The sequence below is a fragment of the Notolepis coatsorum genome (genome assembly GCF_963971535.1).
Source record: "Notolepis coatsorum genome assembly, contig: SCAFFOLD_409, whole genome shotgun sequence".
Classification (NCBI taxonomy): Eukaryota; Metazoa; Chordata; class Actinopteri; order Aulopiformes; family Paralepididae; genus Notolepis; species Notolepis coatsorum.
This window is the reverse complement of record NW_028171382.1, coordinates 112,181-134,616: the sequence shown is the minus strand read 5'-3', so window position 1 is coordinate 134,616 and position 22,436 is coordinate 112,181.

Below are 22,436 nucleotides of genomic sequence, written 5' to 3'. Positions count from 1 at the left end.
CTTCTCTACTGTATTCAGATCACTCTCCCTGCTTCCAGATACATTCTCTACTGTATTCAGACCACACTCTCAGCTTCCAGATACATTCTACTGTATTCAGATCACTCTCTCTGCTTCTAGATACATTCTCTACTGTATTCAGATCACTCTCTCTGCTTCCAGATACATTCTCTACTGTATTCAGATCACACTCTCTGCTTCCAGATACCTTCTCTACTGTATTCAGATCACTCTCTGCTTCCAGATACCTTCTCTACTGTATTCAGATCACTCTCCCTGCTTCCAGATACATTCTCTACTGCATTCAGATCACTCTCTCTGCTTCTAGATACATTCTACTGTATTCAGATCACTCTCTCTGCTTCCAGATACATTCTCTACTGTATTCAGATCACTCTCTCTGCTTCCAGATACCTTCTCTACTGTATTCAGATCACTTTCTCTGCTTCCAGATACATTCTCTACTGTATTCAGATCACTCTCTCTGCTTCTAGATACCTTCTCTACTGTATTAAGATCACACTCTCTGCTTCTAGATACCTTCTCTACTGTATTCAGATCACTCTCTCTGCTTCCAGATACCTTCTCTACTGTATTCAGATCACTCTCTCTGCTTCTAGATACATTCTCTACTGTATTCAGATCACTCTCTCAGCTTCCAGATACATTCTCTACTGTATTCAGATCACTCTCTCTGCTTCTAGATACATTCCCTACTGTATTCAGATCACTCTCTCTGCTTCCAGATACATTCTCTACTGTATTCAGACCACACTCTCTGCTTCCAGATACATTCTCTACTGTATTCAGATCACTCTCTCTGCTTCCAGATACATACTACTGTATTCAGATCACTCTCTCTGCTTCCAGATACCTTCTCTATTGTATTCAGATCACTCGCTCTGCTTCCAGATACATTCTCTACTGTATTCAGATCACTCTCTCTGCTTCCAGATACATTCTCTACTGTATTCAGATCACTCTCTCTGCTTCCAGATACATTCTCTACTGTATTCAGACCACACTCTCTGCTTCCAGATACATTCTCTACTGTATTCAGATCACTCTCTCTCTGCTTCCAGATACATTCTACTGTATTCAGATCACTCTCTCTGCTTCCAGATACCTTCTCTACTGTATTCAGATCACTCTCCCTGCTTCCAGATACATTCTCTACTGTATTCAGACCACACTCTCTGCTTCCAGATACATTCTCTACTGTATTCAGATCACTCTCTCTGCTTCCAGATACATTCTCTACTGTATTCAGATCACTCTCTCTGCTTCCAGATACCTTCTCTACTGTTTTCAGATCACTCTCTCTGCTTCCATATACCGTCTCTACTGTATTCAGATCACTCTCTCTGATTCTAGATACATTCTACTGTATTCAGATCACTCTCCCTGCTTCCAGATACATTCTACTGTATTCAGATCACTCTCTCTGCTTCTAGATACCTTCTCTACTGTATTCAGATCACTCTCTCAGCTTCTAGATACCTTCTCTACTGTATTCAGATCACTCTGTCTGCTTCTAGATACATTCTCTACTGTATTCAGATCACACTCTCTGCTTCTAGATACATTATCTACTGTATTCAGATCACTCTCTCTGCTTCCAGATACCTTCTCTACTGTATTCAGATCACTCTCTCTGCTTCTAGATACCTTCTCTACTGTATTCAGATAACTCTCTCTGCTTCCAGATACCTTTCTCTACTGTATTCAGATCACTCTCTCTGCTTCCAGATACATTCTCTACTGTATTCAGATCACACTCTCTGCTTCCAGATACCTTCTCTACTGTATTCAGATCACTCTCTCAGCTTCCAGATACATTCTCAACTGTATTCAGATCACTCTCTCTGCTTCCAGATACATTCTCTACTGTATTCAGATCACACTCTCAGCTTCCAGATACATTCTCTACTGTATTCAGATCACTCTCTCTCTGCTTCCAGATGCATTCTCTACTGTATTCAGATCACTCTCTCTCTGCTTCTAGATACCTTCTCTACTGTATTCAGATCACTCTCGCTGCTTCCAGATACCTTCTCTACTGTATTCAGATCACTCTCTCTGCTTCCAGATACATTCTCTACTGTATTCAGATCACACTCTCTGCTTCCAGATACCTTCTCTACTGTATTCAGATCACTCTCTCAGCTTCCAGATACATTCTCTACTGTATTCAGATCACTCTCTGCTTCTAGATACCTTCGCTACTGTATTCAGATCACTATCTCTGCTTCCAGATACATTCTACTTTATTCAGATCACTCTCTCAGCTTCCAGATACATTCTCTACTGTATTGAGATCACTCTCTCTGCTTCTAGATACCTTCTCTACTGTATTCAGATCACTCTCTCTGCTTCCAGATACCTTCTCTACTGTATTCAGATCACTCTCTCTGCTTCCAGATACCTTCTCTACTGTATTCAGATCACTCTCTCTGCTTCTAGATACATTATCTACTGTATTCAGATCACTCTCTCAGCTTCCAGATACAATCTACTGTATTCAGATCACTCGCTCTGCTTCTAGATACATTCTCTACTGTATTCAGATCACTCTCTCTGCTTCCAGATACATTCTCTACTGTATTCAGATCACACTCTCTGCTTCCAGATACCTTCTCTACTGTATTCAGATCACTCTCTGCTTCCAGATACCTTCTCTACTGTATTCAGATCACTCTCCCTGCTTCCAGATACATTCTCCACTGTATTCAGATCACTCTCTCTGCTTCTAGATACCTTCTCTACTGTATTCAGATCACTCTGTCTGCTTCTAGATACATTCTCTACTGTATTCAGATCACACTCTCTGCTTCTAGATACATTATCTACTGTATTCAGATCACTCTCTCTGCTTCCAGATACCTTCTCTACTGTATTCAGATCACTCTCTCTGCTTCTAGATACCTTCTCTACTGTATTCAGATAACTCTCTCTGCTTCCAGATACCTTTCTCTACTGTATTCAGATCACTCTCTCTGCTTCCAGATACATTCTCTACTGTATTCAGATCACACTCTCTGCTTCCAGATACCTTCTCTACTGTATTCAGATCACTCTCTCTGCTTCCAGATACCTTCTCTACTGTTTTCAGATCACTCTCTCTGCTTCCATATACCGTCTCTACTGTATTCAGATCACTCTCTCTGATTCTAGATACATTCTACTGTATTCAGATCACTCTCCCTGCTTCCAGATACATTCTACTGTATTCAGATCACTCTCTCTGCTTCTAGATACCTTCTCTACTGTATTCAGATCACTCTCTCAGCTTCTAGATACCTTCTCTACTGTATTCAGATCACTCTGTCTGCTTCTAGATACATTCTCTACTGTATTCAGATCACACTCTCTGCTTCTAGATACATTATCTACTGTATTCAGATCACTCTCTCTGCTTCCAGATACCTTCTCTACTGTATTCAGATCACTCTCTCTGCTTCTAGATACCTTCTCTACTGTATTCAGATAACTCTCTCTGCTTCCAGATACCTTTCTCTACTGTATTCAGATCACTCTCTCTGCTTCCAGATACATTCTCTACTGTATTCAGATCACACTCTCTGCTTCCAGATACCTTCTCTACTGTATTCAGATCACTCTCTCAGCTTCCAGATACATTCTCAACTGTATTCAGATCACTCTCTCTGCTTCCAGATACATTCTCTACTGTATTCAGATCACACTCTCAGCTTCCAGATACATTCTCTACTGTATTCAGATCACTCTCTCTCTGCTTCCAGATGCATTCTCTACTGTATTCAGATCACTCTCTCTCTGCTTCTAGATACCTTCTCTACTGTATTCAGATCACTCTCGCTGCTTCCAGATACCTTCTCTACTGTATTCAGATCACTCTCTCTGCTTCCAGATACATTCTCTACTGTATTCAGATCACACTCTCTGCTTCCAGATACCTTCTCTACTGTATTCAGATCACTCTCTCAGCTTCCAGATACATTCTCTACTGTATTCAGATCACTCTCTGCTTCTAGATACCTTCGCTACTGTATTCAGATCACTATCTCTGCTTCCAGATACATTCTACTTTATTCAGATCACTCTCTCAGCTTCCAGATACATTCTCTACTGTATTGAGATCACTCTCTCTGCTTCTAGATACCTTCTCTACTGTATTCAGATCACTCTCTCTGCTTCCAGATACCTTCTCTACTGTATTCAGATCACTCTCTCTGCTTCCAGATACCTTCTCTACTGTATTCAGATCACTCTCTCTGCTTCTAGATACATTATCTACTGTATTCAGATCACTCTCTCAGCTTCCAGATACAATCTACTGTATTCAGATCACTCGCTCTGCTTCTAGATACATTCTCTACTGTATTCAGATCACTCTCTCTGCTTCCAGATACATTCTCTACTGTATTCAGATCACACTCTCTGCTTCCAGATACCTTCTCTACTGTATTCAGATCACTCTCTGCTTCCAGATACCTTCTCTACTGTATTCAGATCACTCTCCCTGCTTCCAGATACATTCTCCACTGTATTCAGATCACTCTCTCTGCTTCTAGATACCTTCTCTACTGTATTCAGATCACTCTGTCTGCTTCTAGATACATTCTCTACTGTATTCAGATCACACTCTCTGCTTCTAGATACATTATCTACTGTATTCAGATCACTCTCTCTGCTTCCAGATACCTTCTCTACTGTATTCAGATCACTCTCTCTGCTTCTAGATACCTTCTCTACTGTATTCAGATAACTCTCTCTGCTTCCAGATACCTTTCTCTACTGTATTCAGATCACTCTCTCTGCTTCCAGATACATTCTCTACTGTATTCAGATCACACTCTCTGCTTCCAGATACCTTCTCTACTGTATTCAGATCACTCTCTCAGCTTCCAGATACATTCTCAACTGTATTCAGATCACTCTCTCTGCTTCCAGATACATTCTCTACTGTATTCAGATCACACTCTCAGCTTCCAGATACATTCTCTACTGTATTCAGATCACTCTCTCTCTGCTTCCAGATGCATTCTCTACTGTATTCAGATCACTCTCTCTCTGCTTCTAGATCAAGTTCAAGTTCAAGTTCTTTAATAGTTGTCATACAGAAGTACAGAATACTTTCATACAAAATGCTTCTTACTGTTACGCTCCAGAGACTGTGCTAGACAAGATAATATCAAATAACATAATAACATAATATAGCATGAATTTAGAAGAAGAAAATGAGGTCACAGTGTTCGGTATAGACATATGTACAATGTTCTGAGTTACCATATAATATACAATACACAATACTATGCAGTGTACTAATGTACAGTACTATCTAGTGCAAAGCAGAAATGGGATGAGGTACAATTTTAGGTACAATTTACAGTAAGGTGTACGAGTTGTAGTGCAATCCTTCATCCATAAATATAAAGTGTGGGGAGTGGGTGCTACAGTGTGTTTGTTTAAAGTGGGTGTGTGCTATAAAGTGTGTGGAGTGGGTGCTACAGTGTGTTTGTTTAAAGTGGGTGTGTGCGTGTGGATGTGTGTGCTATGTGCGTTTGGTGGTTGTTGTTGTGTAGTGTTCATTCATTGTTCGTTTAGCAGCCTGATGGCCTGGGGATAGAAGCTACTTCTGAGTCTTTCTGTGCTCGCCTTGAGACTCCTGTATCGCTTGCCTGACCGCAGCAGTTCGAAGAGGCAGTTGTTCGGGTGACTGGAGTCTTTAATGATTCTCTTAGCCTTGCCCTTGCAACGCTTGTAGTAAATGTTCTGGAGGGTGGGGAGCCCCCCTCCAATTGTGCGTTCGGCTGAACGTGTCACTCTTTGTAGTCTGCTTTGGTCTTTTGCAGTGCTATTCCCAAACCAGGAGGTGATGTTGCCGGTCAAGATGCTCTCTATTGTACATGAGTAGAAGTTCTTAAGGATCTTCTGGCTGACTTGGAACTTCCTTAGGCGCCTGAGGAAGTAGAGGCGTTGTCGTGCCTTCTTCACCACACTGTTAATGTGTGTGGTCCATGTCAAGTCCTCGGATATGTAGGCTCCGAGGTACTTGAAGCTGTTGACTCTCTCAACCGGTGCCCCGTCGATGCTGAGGGGGCTGTAGTCCTTGACCCCCGACCTCCTGAAGTCCACAATCATCTCCTTTGTTTTGCTGACGTTCAGGGAGAGGCTGTTTTCCTGGCACCATCCCGCCAGGACCTTGACCTCTTCCAGGTAGGCCCTCTCGTCGTTGGCAGAGATCAGGCCCACCACCACTGTGTCGTCAGCAAATTTGACGATTGTATTGCTACTCCGCTGAGCCACACAGTCGTGTGTGTACAGGGAGTAGAGGAGGGGACTCAGAACACAGCCCTGGGGGGCCCCTATGTTGAGGGTGATGGATGAGGAGGTGCAGTTGCCTGCTCTCACCACCTGGGGTCTGCCAGTCAGGAAGTCCAAGACCCACTGGCAGAGGTCATAGCCCAAGCCCAGGTCCCTGAGCTTGGCTATGAGTAGAGATACCTTCTCTACTGTATTCAGATCACTCTCGCTGCTTCCAGATACCTTCTCTACTGTATTCAGATCACTCTCTCTGCTTCCAGATACATTCTCTACTGTATTCAGATCACACTCTCTGCTTCCAGATACCTTCTCTACTGTATTCAGATCACTCTCTCAGCTTCCAGATACATTCTCTACTGTATTCAGATCACTCTCTGCTTCTAGATACCTTCGCTACTGTATTCAGATCACTCTCTCTGCTTCCAGATACATTCTACTGTATTCAGATCACTCTCGCAGCTTCCAGATACATTCTCTACTGTATTGAGATCACTCTCTCTGCTTCTAGATACCTTCTCTACTGTATTCAGATCACTCTCTCTGCTTCCAGATACCTTCTCTACTGTATTCAGATCACTCTCTCTGCTTCCAGATACCTTCTCTACTGTATTCAGATCACTCTCTCTGCGTCTAGATACATTATCTACTGTATTCAGATCACTCTCTCAGCTTCCAGATACATTCTACTGTATTCAGATCACTCTCTCTGCTTCTAGATACATTCTCTACTGTATTCAGATCACTCTCTCTGCTTCCAGATACATTCTCTACTGTATTCAGATCACACTCTCTGCTTCCAGATACCTTCTCTACTGTATTCAGATCACTCTCTGCTTCCAGATACCTTCTCTACTGTATTCAGATCACTCTCCCTGCTTCCAGATACATTCTCTACTGTATTCAGATCACTCTCTCTGCTTCTAGATACATTCTACTGTATTCAGATCACTCTCTCTGCTTCCAGATACATTCTCTACTGTATTCAGATCACTCTCTCTGCTTCCAGATACCTTCTCTACTGTATTCAGATCACTTTCTCTGCTTCCCGATACATTCTCTACTGTATTCAGATCACTCTCTCTGCTTCTAGATACCTTCTCTACTGTATTAAAATCACACTCTCTGCTTCTAGATACCTTCTCTACTGTATTCAGATCACTCTCTCTGCTTCCAGATACCGTCTCTACTGTATTCAGATCACTCTCTCTGCTTCTAGATACATTCTCTACTGTATTCAGATCACTCTCTCAGCTTCCAGATACATTCTCTACTGTATTCAGATCACTCTCTCTGCTTCTATATACATTCTACTGTATTCAGATCACTCTCTCTGCTTCCAGATACATTCTCTACTGTATTCAGATCACTCTCTCTGCTTCCAGATACCTTCTCTACTGTATTCAGATCACTTTCTCTGCTTCCAGATACATTCTCTACTGTATTCAGATCACTCTCTCTGCTTCTAGATACCTTCTCTACTGTATTAAGATCACACTCTCTGCTTCTAGATACCTTCTCTACTGTATTCAGATCACTCTCTCTGCTTCCAGATACCTTCTCTACTGTATTCAGATCACTCTCTCTGCTTCTAGATACATTCTCTACTGTATTCAGATCACTCTCTCAGCTTCCAGATACATTCTCTACTGTATTCAGATCACTCTCTCTGCTTCTAGATACATTCTCTACTGTATTCAGATCACTCTCTCTGCTTCCAGATACATTCTCTACTGTATTCAGACCACACTCTCTGCTTCCAGATACATTCTCTACTGTATTCAGATCACTCTCTCTGCTTCCAGATACATACTACTGTATTCAGATCACTCTCTCTGCTTCCAGATACCTTCTCTATTGTATTCAGATCACTCGCTCTGCTTCCAGATACATTCTCTACTGTATTCAGATCACTCTCTCTGCTTCCAGATACATTCTCTACTGTATTCAGATCACTCTCTCTGCTTCCAGATACATTCTCTACTGTATTCAGACCACACTCTCTGCTTCCAGATACATTCTCTACTGTATTCAGATCACTCTCTCTGCTTCCAGATACATTCTACTGTATTCAGATCACTCTCTCTGCTTCCAGATACCTTCTCTACTGTATTCAGATCACTCTCCCTGCTTCCAGATACATTCTCTACTGTATTCAGACCACACTCTCTGCTTCCAGATACATTCTCTACTGTATTCAGATCACTCTCTCTGCTTCCAGATACATTCTCTACTGTATTCAGATCACTCTCTCTGCTTCCAGATACATTCTCTACTGTATTCAGACCACACTCTCTGCTTCCAGATACATTCTCTACTGTATTCAGATCACTCTCTCTGCTTCCAGATACATTCTACTGTATTCAGATCACTCTCTCTGCTTCCAGATACCTTCTCTACTGTATTCAGATCACTCTCCCTGCTTCCAGATACATTCTCTACTGTATTCAGACCACACTCTCTGCTTCCAGATACATTATCTACTGTATTCAGATCACTCTCTCTGCTTCCAGATACATTCTCTACTGTATTCAGATCACTCTCTCTGCTTCCAGATACCTTCTCTACTGTTTTCAGATCACTCTCTCTGCTTCCATATACCTTCTCTACTGTATTCAGATCACTCTCTCAGCTTCCAGATACATTCTCAACTGTATTCAGATCACTCTCTCTGCTTCCAGATACATTCTCTACTGTATTCAGATCACGCTCTCAGCTTCCAGATACATTCTCTACTGTATTCAGATCACTCTCTCTCTGCTTCCAGATGCATTCTCTACTGTATTCAGATCACTCTCTCTCTGCTTCTAGATACCTTCTCTACTGTATTCAGATCACTCTCGCTGCTTCCAGATACCTTCTCTACTGTATTCAGATCACTCTCTCTGCTTCCAGATACATTCTCTACTGTATTCAGATCACACTCTCTGCTTCCAGATACCTTCTCTACTGTATTCAGATCACTCTCTCAGCTTCCAGATACATTCTCTACTGTATTCAGATCACTCTCTGCTTCTAGATACCTTCGCTACTGTATTCAGATCACTATCTCTGCTTCCAGATACATTCTACTGTATTCAGATCACTCTCTCAGCTTCCAGATACATTCTCTACTGTATTGAGATCACTCTCTCTGCTTCTAGATACCTTCTCTACTGTATTCAGATCACTCTCTCTGCTTCCAGATACCTTCTCTACTGTATTCAGATCACTCTCTCTGCTTCCAGATACCTTCTCTACTGTATTCAGATCACTCTCTCTGCTTCTAGATACATTATCTACTGTATTCAGATCACTCTCTCAGCTTCCAGATACATTCTACTGTATTCAGATCACTCTCTCTGCTTCTAGATACATTCTCTACTGTATTCAGATCACTCTCTCTGCTTCCAGATACATTCTCTACTGTATTCAGATCACACTCTCTGCTTCCAGATACCTTCTCTACTGTATTCAGATCACTCTCTGCTTCCAGATACCTTCTCTACTGTATTCAGATCACTCTCCCTGCTTCCAGATACATTCTCTACTGTATTCAGATCACTCTCTCTGCTTCTAGATACCTTCTCTACTGTATTCAGATCACTCTGTCTGCTTCTAGATACATTCTCTACTGTATTCAGATCACACTCTCTGCTTCTAGATACATTATCTACTGTATTCAGATCACTCTCTCTGCTTCCAGATACCTTCTCTACTGTATTCAGATCACTCTCTCTGCTTCTAGATACCTTCTCTACTGTATTCAGATAACTCTCTCTGCTTCCAGATACCTTTCTCTACTGTATTCAGATCACTCTCTCTGCTTCCAGATACATTCTCTACTGTATTCAGATCACACTCTCTGCTTCCAGATACCTTCTCTACTGTATTCAGATCACTCTCTCAGCTTCCAGATACATTCTCAACTGTATTCAGATCACTCTCTCTGCTTCCAGATACATTCTCTACTGTATTCAGATCACACTCTCAGCTTCCAGATACATTCTCTACTGTATTCAGATCACTCTCTCTCTGCTTCCAGATGCATTCTCTACTGTATTCAGATCACTCTCTCTCTGCTTCTAGATACCTTCTCTACTGTATTCAGATCACTCTCGCTGCTTCCAGATACCTTCTCTACTGTATTCAGATCACTCTCTCTGCTTCCAGATACATTCTCTACTGTATTCAGATCACACTCTCTGCTTCCAGATACCTTCTCTACTGTATTCAGATCACTCTCTCAGCTTCCAGATACATTCTCTACTGTATTCAGATCACTCTCTGCTTCTAGATACCTTCGCTACTGTATTCAGATCACTCTCTCTGCTTCCAGATACATTCTACTGTATTCAGATCACTCTCGCAGCTTCCAGATACATTCTCTACTGTATTGAGATCACTCTCTCTGCTTCTAGATACCTTCTCTACTGTATTCAGATCACTCTCTCTGCTTCCAGATACCTTCTCTACTGTATTCAGATCACTCTCTCTGCTTCCAGATACCTTTCTCTACTGTATTCAGATCACTCTCTCTGCTTCTAGATACATTATCTACTGTATTCAGATCACTCTCTCAGCTTCCAGATACATTCTACTGTATTCAGATCACTCTCTCTGCTTCTAGATACTTTCTCTACTGTATTCAGATCACTCTCTCTGCTTCCAGATACATTCTCTACTGTATTCAGATCACACTCTCTGCTTCCAGATACCTTCTCTACTGTATTCAGATCACTCTCTGCTTCCAGATACCTTCTCTACTGTATTCAGATCACTCTCCCTGCTTCCAGATACATTCTCTACTGTATTCAGATCACTCTCTCTGCTTCTAGATACATTCTACTGTATTCAGATCACTCTCTCTGCTTCCAGATACATTCTCTACTGTATTCAGATCACTCTCTCTGCTTCCAGATACCTTCTCTACTGTATTCAGATCACTTTATCTGCTTCCCGATACATTCTCTACTGTATTCAGATCACTCTCTCTGCTTCTAGATACCTTCTCTACTGTATTAAAATCACACTCTCTGCTTCTAGATACCTTCTCTACTGTATTCAGATCACTCTCTCTGCTTCCAGATACCGTCTCTACTGTATTCAGATCACTCTCTCTGCTTCTAGATACATTCTCTACTGTATTCAGATCACTCTCTCTGCTTTCAGATACATTCTCTACTGTATTCAGACCACACTCTCTGCTTCCAGATACATTCTCTACTGTATTCAGATCACTCTCTCTGCTTCCAGATACATTCTACTGTATTCAGATCACTCTCTCTGCTTCCAGATACCTTCTCTATTGTATTCAGATCACTCTCTCTGCTTCCAGATACATTCTCTACTGTATTCAGATCACTCTCTCTCTGCTTCCAGATACATTCTCTACTGTATTCAGATCACTCTCTCTGCTTCCAGATACATTCTCTACTGTATTCAGACCACACTCTCCCTGCTTCCAGATACATTCTCTACTGTATTCAGATCACTCTCTCTGCTTCTAGATACATTCTACTGTATTCAGATCACTCTCTCTGCTTCCAGATACATTCTCTACTGTATTCAGATCACTCTCTCTGCTTCCAGATACCTTCTCTACTGTATTCAGATCACTTTATCTGCTTCCCGATACATTCTCTACTGTATTCAGATCACTCTCTCTGCTTCTAGATACCTTCTCTACTGTATTAAAATCACACTCTCTGCTTCTAGATACCTTCTCTACTGTATTCAGATCACTCTCTCTGCTTCCAGATACCGTCTCTACTGTATTCAGATCACTCTCTCTGCTTCTAGATACATTCTCTACTGTATTCAGATCACTCTCTCAGCTTCCAGATACATTCTCTACTGTATTCAGATCACTCTCTCTGCTTCTAGATACATTCTCTACTGTATTCAGATCACTCTCTCTGCTTTCAGATACATTCTCTACTGTATTCAGACCACACTCTCTGCTTCCAGATACATTCTCTACTGTATTCAGATCACTCTCTCTGCTTCCAGATACATTCTACTGTATTCAGATCACTCTCTCTGCTTCCAGATACCTTCTCTATTGTATTCAGATCACTCTCTCTGCTTCCAGATACATTCTCTACTGTATTCAGATCACTCTCTCTCTGCTTCCAGATACATTCTCTACTGTATTCAGATCACTCTCTCTGCTTCCAGATACATTCTCTACTGTATTCAGACCACACTCTCTGCTTCCAGATACATTCTCTACTGTATTCAGATCACTCTCTATCTGCTTCCAGATACATTCTACTGTATTCAGATCACTCTCTCTGCTTCCAGATACCTTCTCTACTGTATTCAGATCACTCTCTCTGCTTCCCGATACCTTCTCTACTGTATTCAGATCACTCTGTCTGCTTCTAGATACCTTTCTCTACTGTATTCAGATCACTCTCTCTCTGCTTCTAGATACATTATCTACTGTATTCAGATCACTCTCTCTGCTTCCAGATACATTCTCTACTGTATTCAGATCACTCTCTCAGCTTCCAGATACATTCTCTACTGTATTCAGATCACTCTCTCTGCTTCTAGATACCTTCTCTACTGTATTCAGATCACTCTCGCTGCTTCCAGATACCTTCTCTACTGTATTCAGATCACTCTCTCTGCTTCCAGATACATTCTCTACTGTATTCAGATCACACTCTCTGCTTCCAGATACCTTCTCTACTGTATTCAGATCACTCTCTCAGCTTCCAGATACATTCTCTACTGTATTCAGATCACTCTCTCTGCTTCTAGATACATTCTACTGTATTCAGATCACTCTCTCTGCTTCCAGATACATTCTCTACTGTATTCAGATCACTCTCTCTGCTTCCAGATACCTTCTCTACTGTATTCAGATCACTTTATCTGCTTCCCGATACATTCTCTACTGTATTCAGATCACTCTCTCTGCTTCTAGATACCTTCTCTACTGTATTAAAATCACACTCTCTGCTTCTAGATACCTTCTCTACTGTATTCAGATCACTCTCTCTGCTTCCAGATACCGTCTCTACTGTATTCAGATCACTCTCTCTGCTTCTAGATACATTCTCTACTGTATTCAGATCACTCTCTCAGCTTCCAGATACATTCTCTACTGTATTCAGATCACTCTCTCTGCTTCTAGATACATTCTCTACTGTATTCAGATCACTCTCTCTGCTTTCAGATACATTCTCTACTGTATTCAGACCACACTCTCTGCTTCCAGATACATTCTCTACTGTATTCAGATCACTCTCTCTGCTTCCAGATACATTCTACTGTATTCAGATCACTCTCTCTGCTTCCAGATACCTTCTCTATTGTATTCAGATCACTCTCTCTGCTTCCAGATACATTCTCTACTGTATTCAGATCACTCTCTCTCTGCTTCCAGATACATTCTCTACTGTATTCAGATCACTCTCTCTGCTTCCAGATACATTCTCTACTGTATTCAGACCACACTCTCTGCTTCCAGATACATTCTCTACTGTATTCAGATCACTCTCTATCTGCTTCCAGATACATTCTACTGTATTCAGATCACTCTCTCTGCTTCCAGATACCTTCTCTACTGTATTCAGATCACTCTCTCTGCTTCCCGATACCTTCTCTACTGTATTCAGATCACTCTGTCTGCTTCTAGATACCTTTCTCTACTGTATTCAGATCACTCTCTCTCTGCTTCTAGATACATTATCTACTGTATTCAGATCACTCTCTCTGCTTCCAGATACATTCTCTACTGTATTCAGATCACTCTCTCAGCTTCCAGATACATTCTCTACTGTATTCAGATCACTCTCTCTGCTTCTAGATACCTTCTCTACTGTATTCAGATCACTCTCGCTGCTTCCAGATACCTTCTCTACTGTATTCAGATCACTCTCTCTGCTTCCAGATACATTCTCTACTGTATTCAGATCACACTCTCTGCTTCCAGATACCTTCTCTACTGTATTCAGATCACTCTCTCAGCTTCCAGATACATTCTCTACTGTATTCAGATCACTCTCTCTGCTTCTAGATACCTTCACTACTGTATTCAGATCACTCTCTCTGCTTCCAGATACATTCTACTGTATTCAGATCACTCTCTCAGCTTCCAGATACATTCTCTACTGTATTGAGATCACTCTCTCTGCTTCTAGATACCGTATCTACTGTATTCAGATCACTCTCTCTGCTTCCAGATACCTTCTCTACTGTATTCAGATCACTCTCTCTGCTTCCAGATACCTTCTCTACTGTATTCAGATCACTCTCTCTGCTTCTAGATACATTATCTACTGTATTCAGATCACTCTCTCAGCTTCCAGATACATTCTACTGTATTCAGATCACTCTCTCTGCTTCTAGATACATTCTCTACTGTATTCAGATCACTCTCTCTGCTTCCAGATACATTCTCTACTGTATTCAGATCACACTCTCTGCTTCCAGATACCTTCTCTACTGTATTCAGATCACTCTCTGCTTCCAGATACCTTCTCTACTGTATTCAGATCACTCTCCCTGCTTCCAGATACATTCTCTACTGTATTCAGATCACTCTCTCTGCTTCTAGATACATTCTACTGTATTCAGATCACTCTCTCTGCTTCCAGATACATTCTCTACTGTATTCAGATCACTCTCTCTACTTCCAGATACCTCCTCTACTGTATTCAGATCACTTTCTCTGCTTCCCGATACATTCTCTACTGTATTCAGATCACTCTCTCTGCTTCTAGATACCTTCTCTACTGTATTAAGATCACACTCTCTGCTTCTAGATACCTTCTCTACTGTATTCAGATCACTCTCTCTGCTTCCAGATACCTTCTCTACTGTATTCAGATCACTCTCTCTGCTTCTAGATACATTCTCTACTGTATTCAGATCACTCTCTCAGCTTCCAGATACATTCTCTACTGTATTCAGATCACTCTCTCTGCTTCTAGATACATTCTCTACTGTATTCAGATCACTCTCTCTGCTTCCAGATACATTCTCTACTGTATTCAGACCACACTCTCTGCTTCCAGATACATTCTCTACTGTATTCAGATCACTCTCTCTGCTTCCAGATACATACTACTGTATTCAGATCACTCTCTCTGCTTCTAGATACATTCTCTACTGTATTCAGATCACTCTCTCAGCTTCCAGATACATTATCTACTGTATTCAGATCACTCTCTCTGCTTCTAGATACATTCTCTACTGTATTCAGATCACTCTCTCTGCTTTCAGATACATTCTCTACTGTATTCAGACCACACTCTCTGCTTCCAGATACATTCTCTACTGTATTCAGATCACTCTCTCTGCTTCCAGATACATTCTACTGTATTCAGATCACTCTCTCTGCTTCCAGATACCTTCTCTATTGTATTCAGATCACTCTCTCTGCTTCCAGATACATTCTCTACTGTATTCAGATCACTCTCTCTGCTTCCAGATACATTCTCTACTGTATTCAGATCACTCTCTCTGCTTCCAGATACATTCTCTACTGTATTCAGACCACACTCTCTGCTTCCAGATACATTCTCTACTGTATTCAGATCACTCTCTATCTGCTTCCAGATACATTCTACTGTATTCAGATCACTCTCTCTGCTTCCAGATACCTTCTCTACTGTATTCAGATCACTCTCTCTGCTTCCCGATACCTTCTCTACTGTATTCAGATCACTCTGTCTGCTTCTAGATACCTTTCTCTACTGTATTCAGATCACTCTCGCTGCTTCCAGATACCTTCTCTACTGTATTCAGATCACTCTCTCTGCTTCCAGATACATTCTCTACTGTATTCAGATCACACTCTCTGCTTCCAGATACCTTCTCTACTGTATTCAGATCACTCTCTCAGCTTCCAGATACATTCTCTACTGTATTCAGATCACTCTCTCTGCTTCTAGATACCTTCACTACTGTATTCAGATCACTCTCTCTGCTTCTAGATACCTTCTCTACTGTATTCAGATCACTCTCGCTGCTTGCAGATACCTTCTCTACTGTATTCAGATCACTCTATCTGCTTCCAGATACATTCTCTACTGTATTCAGATCACACTCTCTGCTTCCAGATACCTTCTCTACTGTATTCAGATCACTCTCTCAGCTTCCAGATACATTCTCTACTGTATTCAGATCACTCTCTCTGCTTCTAGATACCTTCACTACTGTATTCAGATCACTCTCTCTGCTTCCAGATACATTCTACTGTATTCAGATCACTCTCTCAGCTTCCATATACATTCTCTACTGTATTGAGATCACTCTCTCTGCTTCTAGATATCGTATCTACTGTATTCAGATCACTCTCTCTGCTTCCAGATACCTTCTCTACTGTATTCAGATCACTCTCTCTGCTTCCAGATACCTTCTCTACTGTATTCAGATCACTCTCTCTGCTTCTAGATACATTATCTACTGTATTCAGATCACTCTCTCAGCTTCCAGATACATTCTACTGTATTCAGATCACTCTCTCTGCTTCTAGATACATTCTCTACTGTATTCAGATCACTCTCTCTGCTTCCAGATACATTCTCTACTGTATTCAGATCACACTCTCTGCTTCCAGATACCTTCTCTACTGTATTCAGATCACTCTCTGCTTCCAGATACCTTCTCTACTGTATTCAGATCACTCTCCCTGCTTCCAGATACATTCTCTACTGTATTCAGATCACTCTCTCTGCTTCTAGATACATTCTACTGTATTCAGATCACTCTCTCTGCTTCCAGATACATTCTCTACTGTATTCAGATCACTCTCTCTGCTTCCAGATACCTTCTCTACTGTATTCAGATCACTTTCTCTGCTTCCCGATACATTCTCTACTGTATTCAGATCACTCTCTCTGCTTCTAGATACCTTCTCTACTGTATTAAGATCACACTCTCTGCTTCTAGATACCTTCTCTACTGTATTCAGATCACTCTCTCTGCTTCCAGATACCTTCTCTACTGTATTCAGATCACTCTCTCTGCTTCCAGATACCTTATCTACTGTATTCAGATCACTCTCTCAGCTTCCAGATACATTCTCTACTGTATTCAGATCACTCTCTCTGCTTCTAGATACCTTCTCTACTGTATTCAGATCACTCTCTCTCTGCTTCCAGATACCTTCTCTACTGTATTCAGATCACACTGTCGCATGTGATTAGCGGTAAGACTGATCCCAATTAATAGTTACTTTGTTCTTTTACTAAGGCAGGGCTGTACAGTGCGACATATATATCGCACGTGCTACAGCAACAGCGGTCTGTTCGATGAATGGATTTACTTCAGTAGCACTGGTGTGATAGGGATTCGGTTCATATAGATACTCTTATTTTGAAAATCCAGTAGCGGGTAAGAACAATGAATGAACACTACACAACAACAACCACCAAACACACATAGCACACACATCCACACGCACACACTCACTTTAAACAAACACACTGTGGCACCCACTACACACACTTTATAGCACACACCCACTTTAAACAAACACACTGTAGCACCCACTCCCCACACTTTATATTTATGGATGAAGGATTGCACTACAACTCGTACACCTTACTGTAAATTGTACCTAAAATTGTACCTCATCCCATTTCTGCTTTGCACTAGATAGTACTGTACATTAGTACACTGCATAGTATTGTGTATTGTATATTATATGGTAACTCAGAACATTGTACATATGTCTATACCGAACAACTGTGACCTCATTCTTCTTCTAAATTCATGCTATATTATGTTATTATGTTATTTGATACTATCTTGTCTAGCACAGTCTCTGGAGCGTAACAGTAAGAAGCATTTTGTATGAAAGTATTCTGTACTTCTGTATGACAACTATTAAAGAACTTGAACTTGAACTTGGGTCTCATTTCCATAGATATATATAGAACACTAGATAGCTTGCCCGCGCTGCCGGCCAATGGAGAGCGACATCACTGAACCGCCGCCATCTTGCTCCAGTTAGCCTTGAGTGAGAGTGAGTGAGCTGCACAGACAAAAATACTCATAACTTGCTGAAATATTGACGGATTTACAAACGGTTTCGTTTATTACAAGCATTATTAACGTGGCTATGATTCAAGCGGTTTGGAAAAAAAAACATCTTTAAATTTTTTTTTTTATAAGTATGCAGTATCATAACTACATCTTTGATGTTTATAGCAAACCAACCCGTTTGTAAATCCGTCAATATTTCAGCGAGTTATGAGTATTTTTGTCTGTGCAGCTCACTCACTCTCACTCAAGGCTAACTGGAGCAAGATGGCGGCGGTTCAGTGACGCTGGTGACTCCGCCTTAAGCTATCTAGTGTTCTATAGATATCTATGCTCATTTCTGCCCACGCGCAGCTCCAGCTATAATAACTAGGCTCGACAGCTAGCAACGTTCAGGTGCATATGATACTCTTATTTTGAAAAAACTCCGTGACAACTCGACGAGTCATATCCGCCCTATCCGTGCTTCTGCAAGCAGAGCAGCGCGTTGGTCGGTTGGTGCGCACTGCTGCGTTAACACAGCAGTGCGCCTACACGTCCCGAAATAAGTCTGTGTTGTTTTTTTTCTCTCGCAACGGGTCAAATGCATCTACATGCTTTGCACCGTCGCCATTCCTTTATGCGCACATCGCCCGAAATTAACGTTTATGTACCATTACAATCACTACAACGTTAGCAAGCTAACAAGCTAATCCTGATCAGAGGCAGAGGCGCAGAGCCAGCAGACACAGTGTGGACTGGGGAAAGGGAAATGGGGGGGCACTCTCTCCCCTTCCCTGTGCGTGCGTTTGGAAAGACGATGAAGTCACTAGTCAGGACTCAGGACAGGAATATATTATAGTAAACTGAGGATTACTGAGGATGGACAGATAATGTTGATATTCAAATATAAAAAAGTTTCGAGGAGTGGAAGTTTGAAGACAGACTAGAAGACTACAATATGATGTGGGGGTGGTGAGTTGAAACAGTGTGTGTGAATGAATGAATGAATGAAAACTTTATTTAACAGATTGCAGAATGGGTACAGTACAGTACGGCTCAATACACACAATTGTTAAGGGGATGCAGACCAGAGAAAGATGTTTGTCTTGTTTACATCAGGGTCCCCCATTGTGTGTGTGTGTGTCCCAACCGACCCCACTTCTATGTTTCAATAAATTATTTGCATTTAAAACTGTTAACGCTGACTCATTCCTTCAGTCCACTCAAAATTATGCTAATATTCCTTATGTTGTTTATGATATTAATTGAAAATAGCATATGAGAGTATTATAGTAATAATAACACATGGCGATATACTAAATGACAGCTAAACATGGCACTGCAACTAAATAACACAAATACAATAGGCACATTTGTGACTGTTACAAATATAACACGTTTTATACTTGTGCTACAAGATTTTGGCCTGTGCTACAAAACTATCAACCTCTGTAGCACCAGTGCTTTGTGCAAAAAAACTTAACGTACAGCCCTGTACTAAGGACTGTCTGCATTGTGTGTCCTGTGTTGTGGTGTCCTGTGTTGTGGTGTGCTGTGCGCGCAAAAGCATATGTGTGTGTGTGTGCGTGTGCGTGTGTGTGTGTGTGTGTGTGTGTTCGTGCGTGTGCGCATGCATGTGTGTGTGTTAGGTCTCGATGATTATTTTCTTCAAGGCGATAACCGATTATTAGTAATCAAGGATGCTGATATTCAGTTGCAGGAAAGTGAACGTAGAGCAACACAAAGCTGCCATTAAATGAACATGTGTTTACGGGAACAGGCCAACATTATGGGATGTTCTTACCGTCTTCTCCAGAGTCAGGCAAGAAGATAGATACCAGTTTTCTCTCTGTGCGTTAGGTAGAAAGCCGCCGGCTGCAAGCTAGCCTAGCTTAGCCCAATGAAAATACCTTTCCCGGAGTTTTAAGCTAGCCTAGTGGTCCGTATCCGCTTCCATTAATTGGTCCTAAGCTAGCCTCTTAGCAAGCGCCCCCAAAATTGGCCATTTTAGTTTTAGTCTTTGAGGACTGCATACTTTCTTTGCAAACCAAAACAACATACTTTATACTTATAGCACATGCATTAGCCTGGTCTCTTTTGAAAGATGACATTCTGAAGTTTCTGATTCCAGAAAGAAATTCACTTTTAGTGCTAACGTAATAGAGTTACATAGGTCTGAACTTGAGTTGTAGAAAAGGTCCATTCAGAAATGAGTGATTATGAGTGATTTTGGTAAACTGTGTACAAAGAAAAACTCAGTTTTCTCATAGACTTAAATTAATTTGGCTTCCTGTTAAAGAATTTAGTTGTTCACCTAGATTCACACATCCCCACATGGGGTATCATTGTAAGCCACTTGGCTACAACGATCCACAATCATTTGAGATCGGACCTAGATTGACGGAACTACTGCAGCCTGAGTCGGGAGTGGTATTTTGCGCAATACCGTGTACTTTGCACAAGCCTCAAATACCGGCATGTAACTCGAGAAACGGATTTTGTCGGATTTTGTCGCTATCGACAGGCAACAAATACGCCTTCAATTCGATATATATATTGTATTACAAAATATGCACACCCGAGCCACTAGAGGTCGCCAAAGTGCAGGTGGGCAAATCGTCCTAAAAACATCCCTGATATGGGCTGTTGCATGCTAAGAGGCTAGCCTAGTGGTCTGTATCCGCCTCCATTCATTGGTGCTAAGCTAGCCTAGTGGTCTGTATCCGCTTCCATTCATTGGTGCTAAGCTAGCCTAGTGGTCTGTATCCGCTTCCATTCATTGGTGCTAAGCTAGCTTAGCTTGCAGCCGGACAGCTCCTTTTCAGACAACCAATCATATCGGACAAAGAGTGTCAGGCGTGGGACTGTTAGATCCTATCACCAAATGCACCTTGACCATATGGAACAGAGTAGTAAAAACACACAAATTAGAGAAGCAGTCAGGGGTTCTGAGATGGATAGCACATGACAAGAGATTCAAACCAGGGAGGCTGGACCATGGATTCAGAAGGTGGGAGAGGGGGGGGGGGGGGGGGGGGGGGGGGCAACAGCGATATGCAAAATGATAGAGAAGGGGGAAATGCAAGCACTACAAAAATTAAAGGAGAAATTTGGACTAGAAAACTGTCACGCCCCCGGTCCTAAGGGGCCGGTCATTGGACTTGCAGCACCTCTCATGAACATTACACCACTGCATTTGTGTTTATCTATGTTTATTAATTTGTTATCTGTTGTGCTCACTTGTTTGTTGTCTGTGTATCTGTTGTGTCCCATTGTCTAGTCTAGTGTATTCTCCCCCTGTTTGTATCTATGTGTTATTTAGTCTCCTCATGTTTCAGTATGTTACCCCAGGCTGTTCAGTATTTCCCACACAGCTGGGTCTTGTTTCCAATCACCCTCATGTGTCAATTAGTCTGTGTATATAGTGTTGCTGGCCCTGCTCTCCTGGGCTCGGTCATTGTTCATGTTACCCTCGTCCTGCCTGTTGTCAACCTTTTGTTTCTTCGTTCTTATCAGTGAGTCAGTTTTGTATTGTTTGCCACGTTAAAGTAAAGTGCTTTTTACTTTCATCCACGACTCGTGCTTCATCTGTTTTCCTCCTGCACTACCTCTCCTCGTGTTAAATCTGCATACCGGGTTCTACTTCTCTCTACCATTGACATGCCAGCGAAACGCTCCAGGAATCGTAACAGAATGACCGAGCCACACCCGGCAGAGAGGAGAGACGGAGCGAGCTTCGCGCTTGGGATCCTGGGCGCTTCGGTCCTGCGTGCCGGCCAGGCGACTGCTCGGGATCTGGCACCATGGGACGCAGTGGCCGGACCAGCGGCGCTGATGACAACGGGTGCTTGCGCCGCGGTCACTGCTGTGCTGGATCCCTGGGTGGGGAGTCGCCTGGTCCGCAGGGGAGCGTCGGGGAAGGGGCGCGGATCCCGACGCCACAGCCCCAGGGGAGGGGGTTCCCAGGACTGCAGGTCTTCCTCGCCGGCCTGGTCGAGGTCTCCGCCGCCCTGGGAGGTTCCGGAGGATGAGATACCACCATGGCAGACCTGGAGGACGACGCCGAATTCCGCTGCCGGAGGGACCCCGGTTGGGGGTCCTGCACCGCGTCCTGCCGCCAGGGAGCCTCCGGTTCGGGGTTCGGCGGTGGGTCTCGCCGCAGAGGA